This window comes from Dromaius novaehollandiae, chromosome 2 (assembly GCF_036370855.1).
Source record: "Dromaius novaehollandiae isolate bDroNov1 chromosome 2, bDroNov1.hap1, whole genome shotgun sequence".
NCBI classification, from domain to species: domain Eukaryota; kingdom Metazoa; phylum Chordata; class Aves; order Casuariiformes; family Dromaiidae; genus Dromaius; species Dromaius novaehollandiae.
The window spans coordinates 151,307,122-151,330,228 of record NC_088099.1 but is presented as its reverse complement, the minus strand read 5'-3'; the positions used below and the strand labels follow the sequence as shown (position 1 = coordinate 151,330,228).

Genomic DNA, 23,107 nt, shown 5'->3' with positions numbered 1-23,107 from the left:
GGAGCATCAACAGATGGAGGAAGAGCAGAAGTACAGAACAGCAGAAAAAAAACCAATATGCACGTTACTCCAACCTACCGAGCTGCCCATTGCATCCCAGGGAAACTGGGATGAATTGAGCAAAAATAATGGTAGTTGAGACTAGGACAGGGGAGGATAGGTGCCTTGGTTAAGCTGAGTCTTGGGAAGAGAATATTCTCAGTATTGGCAATAAATTAAAATACGTAAAAATTCCCCTAGTCCAGACATTTTTCATGTGCCACTCTGTCTGTGGAAGGTATGTCTTTAGCTCACCAAAAAGCTGACTAGCATACTGGAGAGCATAGCCAGTCTGTGAACCCCCTAACACCTTTCCACTCATATGGGCAAACAGTGATTTTAAAAGTCTTATGGAAAGTCCAATCTGCACTGATACCAATTGTATTAATAGCTGGCACAGGAGATTAAAGGAATAAGGGAGAGCAACTTGGGGAACTATGTATTAAAGACAGTATTATACTTTTGCTGAGACTGAATACACAATTTATTAATAATAGAAATATTGGGACAGGGTTAATAGTTACTTATACTAAAGATTTCTTTAATCATATGTTTCATTGTCAGGAGAGTTGGTTATAAAACCTTATGAGAATGTAAATGTCAATATCCCAGCCAAGTATCAAGATCTGTTAAGTATGAAGCTCTTGGATACCATGAGAGATGTTTGGACAGTAAGACGAGTACAGGAAATAGCCTGTTTACTGACAGTAAGCTCTGAGACTCTATGCTCTAAGACATATAAAGACTCATATGCTTTAGTTATGCTTCTAGTGATATGAACCTCTCCATCAGCCTAAAAAATATACATAATGCAAGAATTCACAAGAAAAGCAGTAATGGTGGTTCCTAGTCATTCTAAAGGGTGATGCTTGAAACCACCCTGCTCTGAAATTGTATAAAGTCATCAGAAATTCTAGTCACACATCAGGCCTTTAGGAAAGAGATAACATCATGTCAAACAGATCAAACAGCTGCATGTTTCTCATAACATGCTGTATCCTTTAACTGTCTGTCTCTCAGTTGCAGAAATCACTGCCTGCTCATCCTGCAGGTAGCCCTCTTCAGACTCCATGACTCTGTAAAAAAAATCATCAGATACTTTAGTTATTATAATTACTCAGCTCCAGTATGGTCTGTAATGGGTTTGGCCTTTAGGTTTGGTAATGTAATTTCACTTATTACCGTATCTGATGCCATGCAAGTCTTTAAATCAATTGAGCTATGCTGATTTATAGTACCTAAATTCAGGCCAGAGGACCACATTTTAACATGGCATCGGTTGCATCTATTTAGGGTATTCTACTCTGCAGGAATAGTGGTGAAACACTGTGACCAACCAAAAACCCCTACAATGGAAGAAGGCTCAAAGGGTGAGGTGCCCCATGAGGCTCAGGAATAATGTATGGTGTAACTCATTAACCACAGCTGTTGCACAGAGAGATGACTTTACCTCAAGACAAAGGGGACCAGAAGGTGGCCTTTGTGTTAGATAAGCAGCTGTATCTGTTGAGTGGACCAACTGGTGTAAACTCTTCCTGAGTTTATAAAAAGACTGTGAAAGTCTCCCTAAGGTAGCTAGACCAGCATGGGGGAAGTGTGTGTGTGGCTCAGCCCAACACAAAGTATAAAACCTGAACAACTAACAAAGGAATTTCCAAGAGAGCAATGGGCTTGAGCTGGCTTCAACACATGTATTCCTTCCCAGTGACTGGGGATGCCTAGCATGATGATGGTGAACATATTACAGAGACCAGTAATGGGAATCATATTGCTATTGTGATTGAACTGTATATTGTAATTGCTATATTTTTGTAAGTGTATACACTTGTATTGTGATTTCAGTATATTGCTGTACCACTCTGCTAAATCAAAAATTCCATGTAACATCAAATATCTTCAAAGTAAATTTTTATATCAGAGATTGTACTCTCTGTGTGTGGAATATCTAAAAGAACCTGGCCAGAGAGTTCTGGACTCTGACAAACATAGACATAAACCGGGACAGCCTTAAATTAGCCAGCAGGAATACTGATAACATGGAACTCTAGGGCTATTTTACATGTTTTTCCCGTAGCCCTTGAAAGCAGCTGTAAATAAGGAGTCATGCTGCATGCAACATAGCAAAAATCTCCAACCTAAGCTGCATCATATGCATCTTAACAATATTCTTTCATGTCTGAGGAGTTATTATGACCCTGTTCTCATGTGCAGGTGATGGCATTAATTATAACCATCTAATACAGTAATTCCCTTCTTAAAGTGGTGATTAAAATAGTAGATTGAGGGAGGGAGTCCCCCTTCAGAATAACCCTAAAAACCAAGAAAATAAATACTCTAGAGTTAACCGCTTAGTCACTTTGTTTAGTTTTTGGTAGTATCTTTCACACAGTATGTTTAGACTTTTTTTTTTTAATAATACCACAGATACTACAACGAAGTATTGTTATTTCATTAAGCTTCAAATGTATGCCTGGCTATGCTTTGAGAAGGCAAAGAAGTAAGCTTAAAATAGCTCAGCAGTTTGAATGTCAGTAGCTCTGTGGAGAGGTTACCCAGCTCCTGCTGTAACAATAGCTGCCGCAGCAGGTCAGGTTTCTCATTAGGAATCAGCTGCTAATCTGCATGCAGGGAGGATAACACTTCCTCTTTCATTCTTTCTTTATCTTGTGTATTTAGATTACAAAAAACTTTAGAGCAAGATTGTCCCTTAGTTCATATAATACAGTAGAGTGGGTTTTTTCTTCTCTTATTTCTTCTGTCTGAAATGTAAGCATCTATCCTAAGCTCAACACTTTCAGCTCACCCTGAGATTGGTGTTGAAACAAGCTCTGATGATTGCTGTGTCTCTCCACTGGCTTAGGGGGTTGAAGGAGGTGCTTACAATTAGCCTTAGACTAGATGGCCAGTGTTAGAAGAGGAGAATACCATCATTAGTGCCCAGGCTGGCTGAAGCTTCAGGATTCTGCTGTAACAATAGCAATTACAATTTCCAAGTGAGGAACATACTATATTGTGATTTTGCTTCTGTGTGATTTTTTTAAAATTTTTCTATGATTATTTTGTGTTTTTCTCATGCTTTTTTTCTATGTTTTTATCTCTCTAATCTATCCCAATCTTTTTGCTCTGTCTCTATTGGTATGTCTATGTCTTTAAAGTAATCTGAATGATTCCTTATAAACTACTGCCTTGCACAGTAATTACCATTACTTTATAACCTTTGCCAGCTGTGTACCTCAGCCTCAACAGGCAATTAGATCAAAGTAGCTCAGTAAACTTTCATGTTTATATATGTTACAAACATTACTCTTTCTGGCAGGAGAAACTGAACAACTAGTGCTTGGAAAGGAAAGGAAAAGGAAACTTTCCTTTCTCTATTTTGACATGAAAAAACAAGCTGTTGCAGAACACTGAAAACGGAAATTCAACTGCATATCAGTTCAAGGTGCTCCATAGAATTCAAACCTGATGAGTTAAAACACCTCAGACATTTGTCTCTGATTACAGCAAACAAAACTTGTTGGATATCATTTATAACATAAAACATTTGTAGTTTATTCTTGCTCTGGATACATTTGTATGTATGTAATACATTACATGAAATCATCATGAGAGTCCCAGTCACAACTTTATAGATAATTCTGCATTCAAAACATTTAAAACAGGATGAAATGTCTAAGTGTCTCTCCACTGATTTGGTCTTTTTCATAAGAAACTGGAAAAATTAAGGGACGTGGGAAGTTTGGCTTTGAGTGGGTGTTGTGTGGGTTTTGTTTTTAGCTTTTATTATTTTTTTTTTGGCCTGGATTTTTCTCTTCTTTTAATATCAGTCTATGATTTGGACTCTACTGAGTGCCTTTGTATTGTCGTTTTATCTGTTCTGGTTCTTCTCTGCCTTGTATTCCTCCCTAACAATTTCAGATTTGCCTGGTGAGGAATGTGAGGACTACTGACAAGTTCTGTGAGACAGAAGAAGCATTTCCTACCTATCTCTCATTAAGCTTTGATTCTGCAAATCAAATGTGTGGGCTGCACATGGTATCTGCCCACTTGTAAGTCATTATAGGATCAGAATGGAAATGTAAACTGAAAAGGACTGCATGAGACCTGACAGTCAATGAAAGAACTCAGCTATTTTCCATAGAAGACAGCTGAAATTCATTCTTCCTGATAAAATCAGAGAGCTATCCATTCATTTAGACATATAATAGGGGAGAAAATGAGGCCTGAGACAATTTTCTATTACAGGGCTAGAAGCAAAACATTGAAAATTACCTACTCTAGAGAATGAATTATAATTTAAGGAGAAGTAATTTCATTATTTTGGGACCTTCTTGGCTATTGTTATAATACATTATGTTTTCTATTTTAATATAAATGCAAAATTTTATAAGACATCAGTTTAGCAAATGCTGAACTTGAAGCTGATTATATCAAAGTTATCTAATAACGTCCATGGAAGAGGTCCTGAGGTCTGATGCCCTTCTCTGAAAAAATGCAAAAATATTTTTTTTTGTTGCCTTGTTGGATATATTTCCAAAATCTGTTTATTTGTTACAACATATGATGTATTATGCACATCTTTTAAACTCTGTGAAAGAAATGAGCTAACCATTCATTCTTGTTTATTTCTTGCACTGCACCTAGAAATCAAGTCATGTGCCAGAATGTCTTTGTGTTACTGCTATATAAAGATAGAAGAGAAAGAAAAACAGTGACTCATAAGTGACGTAACTGTAAAACAAAAGAGCGTAGATGACGAGCTTCCAGACAGATAAAGACAAGTAAGTAAATATAATACCATTCCGTGGAGTGCTAACTCTACTGCTTACAAATAGAGATTTCAACATACCAGGCATTACCTGTCACATCAGACAATAAATATCCAAAAGGTTTGGTAGTCTTGCACAAAAATTAATCTTTAAAACAGATGTCAAAATGTTGTTATTGTGCTAATTTGCATGCTAAAGTGTTTATTATCATCAACAGGTCAAGATTCTGTCATCCTTATTTATAATGAAGAAGGGAATACTTCTAAAGCAGTCTCAGTGAGTTTAACTTTATGTCTAGCAAAAGCAAAACAGAAAAATACACCTGTAATGCGAATATTTTGTTTTCAGTGATAGTGACTTTGTTAACAGGCCTGGAAAAGCAAAAAATAAAGAGGAGGTTGTTTTGAAAGATCTTATCAAGCAGGACATGATACTGAGTAAGAAAGGAGCATCTTGTTCAGTGATAGTCATTCCTATATGTTGCTTTATTTCACATCTCTGTGTCTAAAGATAGGATTGCTAATCAGGGTATGTTACTGAAAAAGGGTGCATGAGAAGAAAATGACAATGAACTGTATTTTATCAAATCTTACCTGGGAGAACAATAAAAAGGTGGAAGTCACATTTGCAGGACTGATAAAAATGTGAAAGGAAAAGGAAAAATAAAATAGGTCTGCTGAAAATAGTAGATACTCAAATGAAGAGCTACATAAAGTACAGAGATTATGATAAGCTACATGAATACAGGTAAAAACTTCACTTCAGAAAGTGTGTTATATAAAACAGCTAACTTGGAGTTGTCAAAACTTTATCCTGTCCGTTGTCTTCCTTGGGCCAAGATAACTGCTGTGATGAATAAAGAGAAGAGTAGTAGATTTAATAAACCTAGACCTTTGTACAATACGCTCATTAGAAAAATAAGTAAATATGATTTAGATGTAGTAGGTGCACATCTGAAAACTACAGTCAAGCAGCACTTTTCAGTGATTTATCACCAAATAGTGAGTTTCTTGGAAATCGTGTCCATAATGATCTGCCTTTGTCCCATTAGTATTTTCATTAATGCCTTACACCATGTAAGAGAGAGGGTGTTGTAAAATCTCCCGGGACAAACAGAGTGCAAACAATCTTATGATTAAGATTGTAATACAGTGAAAATTCAAAGTTATCTTAACAAGCTGAAAAGGTAGTTTGAACCTGATTGGATGGTTTGAACTCAGATGAAATTCAGAAAAGACAAATGGAAGTACACCAATGTACTTCTCACAAATAGAGATGCAGGATGCACAAAAAAGTGACAAAAGAAAATATGACATAATTGGTTGTGCAGCAGAGTAGTAGAGTAGTTTGAGGGATTATACTGGATAACAAACTAAGCAGTTATGATGCATTTTTGAAAAGGATAACTCTTACTGTGGAAGGACTTGTACTAGTTTTTTCGGCTTTGGTGAGGCCTTGGCTGAGGTAACAAGATAACACAGCAAATGTTAGAAAAGATAATAGCAAGCTGGAAAGAATCCAGAGGAAGTAAGAACGAATGCTAAAAAAGATTAGTGATTATGACCTGTGAAGAAGGTTTTTAGGTGTTGGGTTCATTTAGTCTTAGAAAAGATAAGGCTAAACGGAAATGTGATAAGCTGTCTACCATGTAAAATGCCAGTAGAAAGTAGAAAGAAGATGGTAATCATTTTTTCTCGATTGTGAATGCTGAAAAAACAAGGCGTTGTCAACCTAACATGCAGAAAACACAGGTTGGATATTAGGGAAAGATGCTAAAATGCTTCACTGCTGAAATAGAGACAGGCATTGCAGGAATGTTATGAATTTTCATTCCTTTGTAGTTTTAACAAGAAATTGGATCTGCCAGCATTTATCTGTGTAGACTTGATTCTACTCAGTGTCAAGGGTAAACTAGACCAGTGATGTTGCACCTAAAGCCTCATACCTGGATAGGGCTCATGATTTCAGTTCATACAACCTACTTCAGTGGGAAAACACATTAGATAATGCTAGGAATCATGTCTGCACAGGGCTTAACAAGTTCATTTCAAGTTCATAGGAGGTTTGTTTGGTTCTCTGCAGTGAAAAAGGTTTTTCACTCAGAGAAAAGGGTTTCTTTGCAGTCCTATTTTTTTTTTCTCTTTTTCTAAATTATGCAAAGGATGCCTAGAGCTATAAATAGATGTTCTTTAATTCATTATATATTCCAGTAAGTTTAAACTTCATTGTGGTAGGGTAAAACTTGGGGAAGCAGGGAAATAATTTAGGAGTGAATTATACAGATTACACAGTTAAGAAATGAATTAAGAATTTTTTTAATAGAGAGAAATTAGACCAGTAGGTAAAGTGACTCAAAATTAGCTCAGCAATTAATCTGATCAGTAGACAAGCCATTGAAGAATGGATTAATTAAGGAGCCAGAAAATTAATTACGTTATGAAATGAGTCAGATAGGAATTATTAATGAATTTAATTAAGTAATCAGTCCTGTGACTTGTGTAGGAAACAGCTAGGGTGATCTGCTGTGAACAGGATACATAGTTACCAGGATAGAAAGTTAAGATATTAACTTATGAAAGGAAAGCACAGTTATTACAAGCAGTGCTACCCATTGAAGCTACAGACTTGGAAATGTATGAAGAATTGATTCTTCTTGATTATATAGTCAAATAAAAACAAAAAAACACTCCACTCTCTGGTGAAGCCAAAATTCTTTGGCGTTATTACTGGTTTTGTTATTACAGTAAATAAGGAAAGATTTAGTTAAAAATGGGGCATTTTGAGTTAAAAAAGTGTTGTTTTGCTCACTAAAAACTGTACGCACAGAAAGGTAAGCCAAGAGGAACTAATGGCTGTGATAACCTTAGAGTGGGTAGTGGTAACTCTAACGCATGGCAGTGGTTAAAGAATTTTCTTGTGGTGCCAGATCCTCTCCTTTTTTCAGTTTTTTGTTTGTTTGTTTGTTTGTTTGTTTTTTAGTGCAGAAGCTTCAGAAACTAAAGACTCAGAATTCCAGAATAACTCTATACCATCAGAGTCCAGAATATTTGTGCTGGGTCTTTGTCAGTCATGCGTTCTGGAGCCATTCCAGTTTCTATAAATTATATAAATTTCCATTGTGGACAGAGAGGGATAATATGAGAACATTTCTGCAGTCTGATGCTTAGGGTACTCTCTGGAAAGTATAACACCTAGTTTTGGTGCCTCATCAAAAGTGTGCTCCTTCTTGACTGTAGAGGAGATATTTTTCCGATATGGCAGAAGCTATTCCTCACTTGGGATGCCATTCTCAAAGGAAAACCACCTGGGCAGTCTGCAGATTTCTTCAGAGAACAACCCAGGAGAGTAGCAGACCCTTATCTCTGCCTATAGCTTCTAGTACTTCTCCTGCTTGCATCAACTTCCTTCTCTTCTCTGAACTAAGTCTAAAGAAACCACATACAGTTGAGCATCCTTTCACTTGCTCAGATCCCCCCATCCCCACTGGATCCCAGACATCTGGTATGGGGTGATTGCAGAGCAACCTGGGAAAACAATAGAGAAGCAAAAGTCAGCAGGTATGGAAGCTGAGTAATACACTCAGAAAAACAAGACAGCCCAGAAACTGCATCTTGTGAAATGTCACCAAAGTCCATATCCAGCTTGGAAGATGAAATCTGATAGCTGTGCCATAGATTTTCAACTTTTACTCATATTCAGTGGAAAGTGACTCAAACAGTAAAGACCCCAGCGTGGACTTCTGTGATGATTTGGAAATTTTCTGAGACATATTGCAAAGTCTTAGAAGCATTTTATGTTTGACCTTTTCACTGTATCTTGCTGATTATGTAAACGTAATGTTCATAAGAAATGCCCAGAACTAATAAGAGACGGTTGCCAGCTTAAGACAGGTGCATGTGAAACATGATTGCCCTAGACAACAAAAGATCTTCTGGCAAAGACAATAGAGGAATTTTCTTTTTTCATTCAGAATGTATATCCCTTTTCCCAAAAAGCATCCCTGAGTCACTTATAACTTGCATTCATCCTGCACCTGGCCTGAAATTTCTTCTCTCAACTTTTAATCCAACCATAGCAGCTCTATGAAGAAATCTGCAGACTGCCCAGAGCTCTACATCAGCTTGCCTGGTTTTCTCAAGTTCATGCCTGAAGTTCACAGGGGGCTACATGGTAACTTTTGTCATGGATTGCATTCTGCAAATTTAAAATGAAGTGATTTTTTTTAGCTTCTGAAAAAATCTTATTACATAGGGCAAACATTGTTCTTACAATGTTCAATGTTTTTTGAATACATATTTTAAAGATGTAGTTTGAAGACCTTTGCGAGTCTACAGTTCTAAGTTTATTATTTGGATAATACAAATATAAAAAGAATTAATGAAAATATTGAGGTTTTGTTCTGCATTCAGTTAAAGGCTGTTCAACCTGCTATAATATGTTCTGTTATGCATAAGTAGCTTAGCTGATTCATTTCTGAATGCAAAATTATCTGTGCTTCTGGAGGGTTCCTTCTTCAGAAGGCTCAAGTGGCAGATTTCTGCTCTCCTCGTAATAGAAAAGCATGAAGAAAAGGTGTTCAGATGTCACCATATTGACTACAGGCTAGTCTCTGCTTAGACTCCAGCTGTATCAGTCTTTCCCAGTCTCTTCTTTTCTGCTCAATTGTCCTGAATTTGAAACTATTACAAAATTTCAGCAGACAGTCAGGGATGGAGCTGACACTTCCTATGAAAGGCAGAACCAACAAGCCAGTTTTCTGCTAACTGTTGGCAATGATACTCTAAGCTCTACTGAGCTACCACATATTGTAGTAATCTAAATTTCTGCCTTCTTCCCTTAAAGCCAAGGATTTTCTCTCTTGCAATTCTAGATAGAAGGCTGTTTCTGCAGGTTTCACCAAACATCATGAGGGGAATGTACTTCACAGAGACGTTTATAAGCCTTGTCTCTACTTGCCATGTTTCAGTGCTGTCCTAAACGTGACAAAACATTTAGAAATACTCTACAGTAGTTGCCTGTGAGTGGGCTGACAGCAACTTTTTAAATCCTACCTCAGACGCCCTATTGCTACCATTTTTTTTCATTTTTATCCTTATTTTTTTCAGTATGTTTTATATAACGTTTTCAATTTTTCTCTGATTATGGAATTTGATTATACAGACACAACAGACAGCTGACAGCTGTATAAGTTCATTCATATATTTATGTGATTGCTAGCGATACAAATACATTGGTATCCAGACCACTGTTCATGCATTATTCACATCAGACACTGACGTGCTTTATTTAGGAACACACGTGTAACTCAAAGCAGATAAAAACAGTAGAAGGGGATAGCAAGTGACCATTCCATTTCTTTCAGGTTCGGAGTATTTGTTTGGGGCCTTTTAGGTGTCTGTTTGCCAGATTCTGGCCACTGCACCTCAACTTTTGTCCTCTGATGGGTAAGTCGCACCAGAGTCCAGGCAGCAGCTGCCCAAAGCAGGGTCCTAAGAGTTCACTCAGCCTGTGGGTCGGGTGGATGGGAGAGCCAGGCTCCAGACCTTCCCTGGAAAGCGTTTTTTCTAAGAAGATCCATCTGCAAACAGGATCATGCAAGGAGGTACCCAATGCTCAGACCAAGCACCGGTCACCACATCTGGCAGTGGGGCACTGCAACATGGGAGCAAGGCTGAGGCATGGCCCACTCCATGCGGTCTCCCAGTTCCCACCCACGTGGGAGCACGGTGGGGACAAGCATCCACCAAGTAGACCCCAAAGCAAATACCCCTCAGGTGGGGAAGGGACTTCAAGACCTTTGCAGGGATGTGGGAAGCTCTGGAGCTCAAAGGGGGTCTGTGAGGACAGACCACCTCAGGGCTGAACGGGGGTGAGCTATGGAGGAACATACTTCTCACTGGATTTTTTAAGGTACATTTTGCCTATTTTTATTCCCCTTCTTCAGAAACTGAGGATAACCTTAGACTCAGAGTGGGACTTATATCTGATGTAACATAATATTTGAGAATTGTTCTTCTCTCCAGGAAGAGCAGTACAATTAAGCTGGAAAAAGCTACTGCTATAACAAAAAAGAAAAAAAAAGCAAGCAGAATTTATTGAAAATATACATAAACAAAAGGTAGCAATGGTTTATTGGTAACATTTTTTTAAATCAAGTGTGATCGATATTAATACTCTTGATGTTTGTAAACTCATCTTAAACACACATCTTAGGGATTTCTGTTTTATTAGGTCAACCATACTATATTTCTGAAATAAGAGCTGCCACACCTATGATTTGAAGAGCTCACATGGTTTATGGAAAACCTTATAAATTTAGATCTTCAGCAGTGTGTCTGACTTGTTCATTGCTTTGTTTTTCTTCATAAAGTGTTAGGTAGCAAACTATGAATTTTAGAAATATTTGGATTTTTAATCTTATTGTCTTTTCAGCTATGTTCAATTGTTCCACTTTAAATGTGCACTACTTTGAAGAAAAAACATTTGAGTCATTCAGATATAATTTGAAAAAACAAGGAAAATTTGGTAGCAGTAAGAATTGTTCTACTTCTAATCTCTTTTTTTCTTTTTTTTTTCTTTTTTTTTTTTTTTTTTTTTGGTTACTATGCATTTAAAATCAAATCATTTAAACACTTTTACAGGTAAGCAGTATAACCAAATTGAGTATAGGCATGCGTAGCTGCATGATTAAAAAAGGCTCCAAAAGCCATTGAAGACAATGGAAAAGCTCCAATTCATTTCAGTGGCCATTAGAATATGCCCACAGTAATTGTTACAATATTTATCTTCTGTGAAATTAAACTACAGATCAACAACAAATATGTCTCAGAACCCAATACATATGGTTAATTCCAATTTAATATATACCATGTTTATAATTTATAAGCAAAATTATACATGTTAACATTGCTATTACAGGCATGCCACATTTTTGTACATTTAAATATTGATGTAGATATATGTTATTTGCCCACAGGAAAGTTCGCTGCCTTATGATGTTAACATACCTGTTAAGTTTCATCTTCAGCAAATTCTTTCAAATTTCATTAGAATTTTAAAAATCTACCAATTCTCATGTGGATATCAAGATATATACAGCCATTTTCCTTCAGCAGTCCTATCTGCCTCTCTCACAAAAAAAATGACAACAAAAATTGTTATTTGTATTCACTGACACTTACAACTTTGCGTCATCAGTGACAATCCATATGGGTGTTTGAAAAACATGACTCCAAAGTGTCCATTGCTCTGTATTTTTGGACAGCCACATGAAAATTGGTAAGCACTGCTTTCCCAGACCTACAAAAAAAAAAAAAATCTATATTACAAAAATCCAACCCAGAGTACTGAACAAGTCTAGTTTATTAGATAATGTGATGGAGCACCATGTCCACACAAAATAACGTGAGACCAGCCTCAACAGAATGAAAAATATCTGTATTAAATCTGTGCTGAATATCATAAAGGTAAAGGTGTGTCGGTCAGCTTACATGTAGCCTGAATGGAGCTGACCAATCTTTATATTAAAAGAAGAGGGGTTTTTTATCCTTCCAGCTGTTTGCTCCTTTCTCATAATATTGCCTGATAGCTGATAAATAGATTTTGTAAATAAAACAAGGTTTCTGAAGCTAGTATTTCCAAGTATCTTTTTACAAACAACTATTGAAATGTGTCTCACATCTCTTAGCAGATAAATATTAACTAGATAAAGGTATTAAGAAGTTGGGACAGTATGCCTGTCACAAATAATATGAATTCATCTACCCCTATGATTAATATTTGATGTGAGAAATTTCAGACTACTGATTAGCTTTATTAATAATTAATGCAATGTTATTGTGGATGATTAAGGCTATTTCTTTTAACGGATTCTCAAATTATTTCTAACACCTCAGTATAAATTCTTTATGATATCTAGCCGTGCATGCGTTCCTGCAAACTGGCTATGGAAAGCTTTGTAATTACAATTCAACCAACCCTGCGTTATCAACAAAGAGAAGTTGTATTCCAGCTGGTGAGTTAGAAACAATTGCAGAAGAATGCTGTAGGCAGCTGAATATTTTTTCTTTCTTTTTTTTTTTTAGTTGTTGACATTAACTTTGTTTCATGAAATTTCTCTCCTTTCTATTGGCTACTTCACTGAATTTCTACTTAAGAATAGTAAAATCTTGGTCAAAATCAGTAAGCAGCAAAGAAAAATAATATATTTTTCAATGCAATAGGCAAGGTATTAAAAATATGAAAATGACAATAAAAATCAAACTGTGAAGAAGAAAATGCTTGTTATATACTCCACTGAAAAAAAATTTTTTTAAAATAAATTTGATCTCATAACAAGCTGCAAAACTTTGCCTTTATCTCAGCTCAGATTGGGAAATAGGCTTTTTTTTGAGGTTATTATAAATATCATTATAGATCATCTCTGACAACAGTTGGTGATGTACTTTTATGTTAGTTCTAAGCTATTTCATATTATTTGTCTGATCAGGGAAGCCAAAAATGAAGTTCTGCCTGTGCATGGTGGAGCTGAAAATTACAGTGCTCTGTTAAAACATCTGATTTCTGTACATGGGCATTACTGCATCATTCATTAAAATTCATTAGGTTACACTTGAGAAGTGAAGCATTAATCTTATCTTTTCATGTTCTTAACATCGTTTCAAGTTCAAAAATATTTCTGTAGAATTTTGAATCTTTAATACAAAGTCTTGGTCCTCCTTTTTGTTTGGGGTTTACGTAACACCCACTCAGCCATGAATGGAGCCCCAGTATGCTATCACAATGCAAACATGTCACATTACATTTCATTTAAATCTCAGTTTGTGTGTATTGATAGATTATATATAGAGAGAGAAACAAATGTTTCTCAGCAGTGATCAAGCACCAGATGACTCGCAAAACAGGCTCCTGGAAAATTCCTCCACTTCTGTACCCTCAAATTTATGCACAAACACTGGGCTGCTGCTGATGACCTAATCTGAAGTTCCTGACAGGTCTCTAGAAATTTACTTTCAAACTTTCAAAGATTTTCCAGTGAGATAATTGATACAGTACTAGCTCAAATCCAAAATCCAGCATTAGAAAAGGAAGCAGGGAAATGAATGAAGTGTTATTTCAATCAACCCTGATTAGGCAGAAGGTTTGTGGGAGGAGGTGGACTCCACTTGGTTGGTTGGTTTGTTGTTCCCTCAGCAGATGAAATCAAAGGATGAGAACAAAGCTGAACATGGAGACTGAAAAGAAACTAATCACACTGCACCATGGTATGTGGTATTAAAATGAAATTTAAGCTCACGGTGAGTTCAGGTCACTCACTCCATGGTAGGGTTGAACATAATATTCCCCAGTTTTGACTGGCAGACTAAAAGCAACAGAATTAATGCACTGTCGGTAGCATCACCCCCTGCCGTTCCCTGCCAAGCTGAAGGAACGTGTATTGGTGGAATGTGAAACAAAGGACTAAAATGTTGGAGGGTCTTTCAGGCTCCATGTTACATGAAAGCCATGGGTGGTTTCACTCATTTTGCATCCTCTTTGGAAACACCAGTGAGAAGAGAAAAATTTTGGCTAAAGGCAATGGCCTCTGAACCAGTTTGCCATCAAGAATGAAACATCCCGTCTGTCAGTTATTGTACAGCTTTTGGAAACCTCATTGCTGTGGGGTTTGGTTCCTTGTAAATAAACCACTTCTCATCATGCTGAAAAGATATGCAACATGAACTCCTCTAAAAAGGCCTCCTGTATCTAAGTGCTGCAAGACCCTAAATACATTCTGCTAATACCAAAATTCAGGATATAGGTTATGACAAAAATATCAAATGAAGGGAAGAAATAGATAACACAGGAAATGCAAAGTAATTTTTTACTCATTCATACTCTGACCATTGTTTCATGATTTCTTACTCCAGATTTTCAGTATTAAAGGTAAGGACATCTTGAATTAATTTGGAAGATAGGCACCTGATGATTAAAAGGAATTAGGTCTACAAAACACTAATTATATCTGAAGACCTAGAAACTTATGTTTTTTATTAGTTAAAAAATATTATAGAAATCATAGGGCAAGACTGAGCTTTCAAGTGTTTTCCCATTTCCTAAGAGCTTAAGCTTTTTCACACTCATTTTACTGTTTTCATTTTAGAATGAGATAAGTTTTCATAAGATTTTTAAATTCATTCTTCATCATATCAATGAGATATAGGATTTACTCTTTTGTTTAAGATATATTCAGCTTGCTGAAATAAAGTCTTGAAGAGCTTTTACATTTTTATCAAAAAGAGAGATCCTCAAAATGGCATTTCTACTTATCACTGAAACTGTTAAGCTAGTGTAGGAAATTTTACTGTAAAGTTCAGCAGTTCTCAAGAAACATCACAAAAATATTTTTTAAATTGCCTGTTACACTAGTTTTATATTTTATTTTAACCATCTACCAAAAAATTTACATTTCTGCTTACACAGAAATTTTCAAAAGCTGATAACCTGAAATATCGCAATAAGCACTGCTTACATTAATCTTGAGCAAGTTCATGTTGCTTTTATACTCATTTGATAACTATTATTCTTGTCAGTGAATCTTATATGTGTCAACAAACTATGCCAATGAATGTAGTTCCAGAGATGTAAGAACCTAACACACACTGTAAAGAAATTTGTAATACAAATATTGAGGATACATGTACAGCAAAATAGGCAGATAATGTATTTTCTTCAGCCTACACATCTTATTTCCATAATATATAGCATATTTTTGTCTCCCCACAAAGGGTAAGAAAACAAGACCTGACAGGAAAGGAGGCCAACAAACCAACAAGGAAAATACGGACAGAGGATTTACAGAACATAGATGTATGTATTCATTATAAAAGGTTAATGCAGACTGTAAAAAGAAGTTGCAAAAGTTACTAATGCCCCAAGGCAGCTGTAACTTCAGCATTAAAAATTTAGATAGATTTTTAGAAGTCCATTAAAACTATTCTGAAATGTGCATGTATTTTAGCAGCTTTACTTTCATTTAAGCAATTGGCAGTCTCAAAGGTGCAGGTTTTCTTTTTACATCTTTGTATCACAAATGTCACTTTTTACATTTTCTTCAATATTTGAAGCTTCTCATTAATTGCATGTGACTATTTTCTTTGCTAAGCTTGGTTAAGACATTTTTATTTTCTATTCTGAGACAACCGTCTAATGAATACTTAGACAAAAAAAGAGGGAAGAATAGAGCAAAGAATTAAGAGACATACCGATTTGTGTATATTTGGAATAATATCTGTTCTGGTACTCACAAATTTTATGCACAGCATTAGTTCAGATTGACACAGACATCAGCACTTAGTGAATTAAAACTGGATCACAGACTGTGAGGGGGAGACGATAATGAATCAGGTCAAACGGAGAGAGCGTCTGGCAGGTTTGGAATTAAGTCATGTCTTAGCTATTCAGTATTGATGGTCTGGAAAAGAATGAAAAGCATGTTAGTATTAGTTGAAAATGCCTTTAAAACAGGAAAAATTGCAGTTGCTAGTGGGGGCAGAATTAATGCAAACAGCAAATCTTGACAAAAATGCAAAATGAAAACTAACAGACTGGCTGGAAAATAACCTGAATCAATGATACCACATTAGTCTTCTGGCAAGCTGCCATCTGAAGATTCAAACATGCGCTAAGAGGCCTGTGATCAGATACAGTCTGCAGGAGATGTGGCAGCGGAGACCGCTAAGATGTGGACTGTCCAGCAATATTGTACCTAGGAGGATCACAGAGTATGTATGCATCTCTAACAAGTAAATTGGAAGGATATCAAAGAGCAGTACAAGGGATCCCTATTTAATTAATTAACTAATCACTAGGCTAACATAGTTTGGAGCCTTATTGCAGGGCTGATTGTCATCTGAACATAAGGATAGCAGGAACATAAAAAAGCATGTCAGTGTCAGTATGTCCTTCAGAATATTCTAAACCAATCAGTGTATCAGTTGTCTGAAATACATACAGAACTAAGAATCATAAAGGCCCCCTATTTAGGCAGCTCTTCAAATTTCTACAGAGAGTCCAACAGATCAGCAGACAGCTCTTAGCGAAGAAAAGAGTTTTCTCCATACACACCCATGGCAGGAAATATCAAAAGGGGAAAAACAAACAAACAAAAAAGCAAACAACTTCAGGCAGGTAAGCCATTACTGGAAGTGACAAAAACTTAAGAATAAGGTTTTCTTAGCCATCATTTGGTGTTATATTGGAAGGCCATGAGTTAAAAAATACCATTAATCTCCAAGTGTAACATGTAGCCTGCTTTTAAAATATTTACTAATATGTGACTCCATCAAATAATGCCAGTATGTCAGATTTCTTTATTCTGGAAGTCAAAGGACTGGAGGAAGGGAGAGGAACCAAGCAATCAGGACTGTAAATTTCAATTTGTACTTCTCTGCCTTAACATCATCACTATCAACTTGTTACTGCAGAGACAATGCTGGACTTCAACATAGAGAATTATCCTGCTCATTTTTTCATCCTTCTAAATTTCTCTAGTTCTAAAGCCTAGAAGTAGCTGTAAGTTGAATTCCAGCATGGTAATTAAATAGTTGAAAATTTACCATCGATTTTTTTTCTGGGAATAGCTACATTTTCTAGTGATTCTATAAAACATTTTATTGCTGGGGTGGCAATGTGGTTTGTATAAATGAAGACATGTCCCTCCAACAAAGGAGTTTGTATACTGTGGTCCTGATCCTTCATTTAAAATGCACGCTGAAATTTCTACAAAATCAAACATGTCTTACAGTACCACCATCTGACAACAGGAGGCTTGTTCAAGAAACAGAGACAAAGCTATACGAATACAAAACGGCTCAGACACAGGCCACCTTTTTTTCCAAAGGGCAATTTGCACCTTTGAAAGGTGAACAACAAAAAGTATAAATTCAATGGGAGTACATCAAGAAAAAAATCTGAAAGAAATCTGTTCATCTTAGCAGATGATGGGGGTGTGTGTTAAATTAAGAGGAGGAGAAAGACAGAGAATTATAAAATGAAAAATAATTTCCCATTTTTCTTACATAGATTTTCTCCAGAAGATAAATGTTCCAAATACATTAACGACTATGAAAGCTAAGTCTATGGGTTTTTCTCCAGAACACAGGTCCCTTTTATTTGCATGCGGAAAATTGTTAAACAATATTTTATTAAATATGGTCCTGAATAAATCACAGTAGCTATACAGGCATTCCATCAATTTATTTGCAGCCTGCTTTTGTAAACTGAAAGTAAACACATTTATATCTACAATAGAAAAAGATTATATTTTTTCTTAGCCAACTACACTTAGAACATTAGACTCTGTTCCATCTTCCACATAGCTCCAGGACCGACTGTGTAAAGCTCCTTCCAAAGACCCTCATATGAAGAAAAATGTTCTGTCTTTGCTTATTATCCTTCATTTTTAATAAAAAATAATAAAAAAATATTTCTAATACATGTAGCTAGAGCTCATCATGACCTAGAACACTGGTTTTTGCATTAGCAAATGCTTTATTACACCTAATTTTATTTAAATGTCTTACCCAGGAATATAATAGTTATAAAAATTTCCTTATATTTGGACAATGGATATTTAAGAGATTTAAAGCTCATAAACCACACTGAGCTTTTCTAAACTTTCCCTTACTTTAAAAATTAAGGGACTTTGTGGACAGCATGTATCATTAAAGTCAAAGGAGTCAAGCATCCTACATAAACCATAAGTTAGGCATCATCAGTGAAAGCTTTGTTTTGTCCCCCAAAATTCTATCTTGTAATCAAGGGCTACAATTGAGAGCGAGCGAGCAAACTTACATCCATGACTGATGCGTTCTTAAGTTATATGCTCAGAAGAGCAGCAAGGCTGCTTTTCGAATGGCATGACCGCATGTTAAATCATGTATTTGCTGTTTGAGGAAAATTTCTGAAACCTTGCAAATGAGGTAAGTTCAAAAGAGTAACCCGTGGTTTGTTCGCTTCCAAGATCTATTTTATTGTATAGTAAGTAGTGCCAGAGAGGCAAGGCCTTCAAGACATATTGCAGCTATGTCAGGTACTGGTAAAAATCAAAGTGAGAAAGTGCCTATGATGCAATTCATGATGCCATAGAAAGTCTGCTTCTGATGACTGAATTAATTAGGTATGTCTACATTCACTGCAGACGTAGCTGTGGAAACAGTCCTTTTGGTGCCTGTGTTGTAGACATAATCTCAAACTACTCCAACCCTCCTAGTCTGTTTATGGCAGTTTGCTCAGACATCTTACCCCATCATTAACTTCTACAATCAGAATTCTCAGCTATTTAGTAAACTTATAATCAAACAGAACTGAACCACTTTACTTGCCTCTTCTCTTTACAATGTTTTTGTGAGGTCACTTGTAAGGGAAAACAAAAATGCATGTTTTTATCCTTTTGGCCACATTTAGACATTTCCTTTGAGGGTACAACAACATTACTAGTAACTTTGGATTTTTGACAGACAAAAATGCTTGTACATTTAAGATCTGGACCTATTTCAGACCTATTTCTGAAAATCATGGCCCCATTATTTGTTGCAAATTCAGGACTGAAATTGGAGATACCTTTAAAACTTTTTTTTTTTTTTGGTAATTATTTAACAACAGCAATGATTCTAGGCATTGCCTAACATGCCAATGGTCCATTCTTTAACCAAAACAAGAGACCTGATGTAGTAACTCTTAAATAAAAAAAAATCTTTCTCTCCGACACTGGATGAATACAGGCTTTCAGTGGCATTCCCCTTATCTTAAAAGAGGAGAAAAAAAATCCATAAATGAAGACAGATTCCAAATAACAGCAATGAGCTTTTGCAGTCAACGTCCTTTTAGGGTGGGAGAACAGGAGTTATTTTCAGCAATTATTGCATAAGAACAGAAAAAGACATATTGTAATAAGCAGAAAACTGCTTATGATGTGGTAACATTTTCGAGTTTTCTACCCAGTCTACAACTAATTTATTTGATGCTCTACCAAGAGAGAACAATTGAAGTATAACCCTTTTAGGCAATACCTTTAAATCATAACTGAACTGTGCTCTTTCTGCAGAAAAAATCATGCACTTGTAAGTTGATAATAGCTCTCATTTCACAACTAGATACAATCAATGATTAACATGCATTTTCTCCAAAATAATCTTTATAATGGTGGTGTATAAACTTTAGATAGTCTTGCAGTGTGCTGTAGGGCAATTAGTCTGACCTGGAACATTTAAAAGATTTAATAGTTTGTGATTAATACATTTTTTCTGTCCAGCTTTGCTGTTGTTGTTGTTGTTGCTAGCTCAATTTTCTAAAAATGAACTGGAGACCAACAATTGTATATACTTTATCATAATAATAAATACTGAACATTTTTTCTTATTTTACTTTTTGACATGAGTAGTTATTCTTCTTTCTCATCTACATTGACAAAGTATGTTTTTTTCAGTAGTTTTATTTGTTACCTAGAATTATTTCTGACAGTTATTGTTATATGTTAGAGTACACTTTGAATGTTATAATTCATATGTAGCTTCTACCTATGTTGCTGCTATGCAACAAAATATACAGCTGCTGAGAAAGGAGTACATCTCATACTCTTGCTCTCGCAATCCTACAAACAGCCAAACTGCAGTGTATTTCATTGGGCTGTATTAAAATAAAGCCCCCAAACTAGAGGTTGGCTTAATCTAAAACTGTAAAATCAGAATCCTACAAATACAAAGGAGTTTGGTAATAATGCCAATATTTAAATTTGCTCTTCAACGAAAATTAGTTCTTGTCAGTTTTAATAACAGCTAACGTGGGAAAGACTTTTCTAGAGGCACCCAAAATAAATTTTGGCACAAGACAGTGGAAATATGAACACAATTCGTGGGATGTTAGTTTTATCACATTTGAAAGAAAACTCTAGCCATGATTTATCAGGTATCCTGAAATCAAAATGCTAGGAAAAAAATCTAAAGAAAGACCATGTATCTCAGCATTAACTTTTTCTGCAAATTTTATTCAAAATTTACCATTTCATTAGGCAGGAAGCTGAATCAACAAAGTTCATACATCCTTTCAATTAATATCATATGTTGAACTTTGAATTCATATTGAGAGATATGTAGTCATATTTCACTGGGTATTTAGCTCCACTGGGTTTAGATGAAGCCCCCATAAAAGTTAATAAAAAAACTTAAATGTAAGAGAAAATCGAATTTGGTCAACAGTCTAGTAACTATAAGCCATGAAGTTTAAAACAACTAAACTGAAGACTTACTACTTCAGATAGTGTCTAAGTACTGTGTATGAAAACAAATCTTAGTACAAAGTAGAAACAAACTATTTACAGAAATGGTTAAGAAGCATTGCCTTTTTCCATTCTATATTTTATGAGCCTATTTTGCAAATGGGAGATGGAAAGCAATTTTACTTTCAAAACTGAAATATTATACACATTAACCTTTGCAGAAATCTAAACCATTGAGAATGTGATAATGGAGAAAAAACACTATATTTCAAATAGGTAATTAGCTACTGGTCCTGCATTTACTATACTGTTCTGTCTTCTATCTTCAATAGATTCATCTTCAGTAGATACACTATGTATTTTTAATGGATATATTTTATCTTTTTTTAATCTCTTTAACTCAAGAAATAACTTTGGTGTGAAATCAGCATTTGTCAATATTGACCTCTTTGAACTAAGAATTGTCTTCCTGCTTCCCCAGAAAATAGAAGACTAATAATTCACTTCCCAATTTATCCCAGAAGGTATTGCTGCCTAATACTATTCATCTCCTTTCCATAGCATCTGTACTTAACAGAAATGGTGAAAGATAGTGGTCGCTGCCTTCTCTGCTATGGGCACATAACCTGACCAGGCATAGGGAAAAGTTCATAAGCAAAGATTTAGAAAGGATTCATGATTTTTTCATTCATTTTCTGATATAAAAGAAAAAATAAAAGAACAAGGTTGATGTTGAATAAAAATGTTTTCACTTTTTGTTTTATTCCAGTCTGACAATTTCATTGGCGTTTTTATTTCACCTGTTTGGGGCATTTTTATTGTTTTGATTTTTTTTTAACTTTACCTTGAGATGAATTTCAAATCAGAACCTGTCTTTGAAAATAATAATAAAAAAAGATAGAGCTTTGTGAAAGTCATTAAATGAGATATTTTAACTTTTTAAAATATTTTTAGATCTTTTTCCTCAACAAAAAGTCAATAATGCAAACAGAGTATCACAGGTAATATCTATTGGACCAAACATCAACCTACAAAGAAAAGGTTTAATCTGAAAATGTACAGTCTGAATGTGTGACACTGAGCTACATCCCTAAAGAATCACAGCAGAAATATGAAGCTTTTACTCACTTAGAGATCCAGAAGACTTTTATTCTCATGGCCCAGGGTGTCTGGTGGTCCCCTGGCATGTAAAAATCACTTAGAGTCAAGAAGATCTACTTCATTCAACCGCTGGCCCAAGATGTAATCAATGCACAACCCGCGTGGGGCCGCAACGCCTGGCCTCTAGCGCAACCCATTACTGGGGCTGCCGGAGACGAACGGGTGTGATTCCCCCCGCCGCGCCGGGTGCCATCCCCTGCTGCTGGAGCTGTTCAGCTTTAATCTCCCCTTGCAGATGACTCCCGAATACAAAACTGCGATTGCCCTCAAGACAACGCAGCTCATGCTTCCTCAGATTGGGGAAGGAGATAAACTTTCAGGCAATGGACCTCCCCTTTCCCCAGGGGTGTTTGGTTTTTTTGTTAAGTTCTATGCTTATTTATCCACTCAAGCCTCTCAGCCGACCTTCCCTCACAGTCGGGGCACAAAGAGAAGATTTCTGAGGAAACCAGACCTCTGGCTATGACTATGCAGAGGGCAACACTTGGAGTGGCACTGGTAAGAAAACCCATGGCTGCCTGTGTAGATGTGTGTCTGAACTAAATGTATTTTACAGTAGAATTAAAGCAGATTTAAACTCTCTCTCTGCTCCGATAAGATGCAAACCCACAGCTTTGTTTGCTTTTGTTAATGACCAGAGGATAAACAAGTAATTTACAGTTCATTTGCTAAGTTCTCCCATGGATCTAGATTCCCATGGGCAGCCCCAGGTGCAGTTCCAAAGTCTCCAGCAGCTTTTCCCTTCACTGAGTCACCTTCTCTACTAACTGCGCTTACCCCTGTAATGACTGCAGATCAGTAGCTGAATAGGGAGCAGATTTATCAGCATGCACAGATAAAGCTTGTGAAATCACTCCCAGGACTAGAGCATGGCCAATAATCA

General features: G+C 36.1%; 1 long non-coding RNA gene across 1 annotated transcript; it reads right to left on the bottom strand.

Annotated features, from left to right (window-relative positions):
- Window positions 1-11,891: 11,891 nt before the first annotated feature.
- On the bottom strand, window positions 11,892-22,244 carry LOC112982950 (uncharacterized). Its single transcript, XR_003259115.2, has 3 exons — window positions 22,192-22,244; window positions 16,094-16,260; window positions 11,892-12,107 (listed from the first exon to the last, which is right to left on the bottom strand). It is a non-coding gene; the product is annotated as an uncharacterized LOC112982950 (long non-coding RNA).
- Window positions 22,245-23,107: the final 863 nt, after the last annotated feature.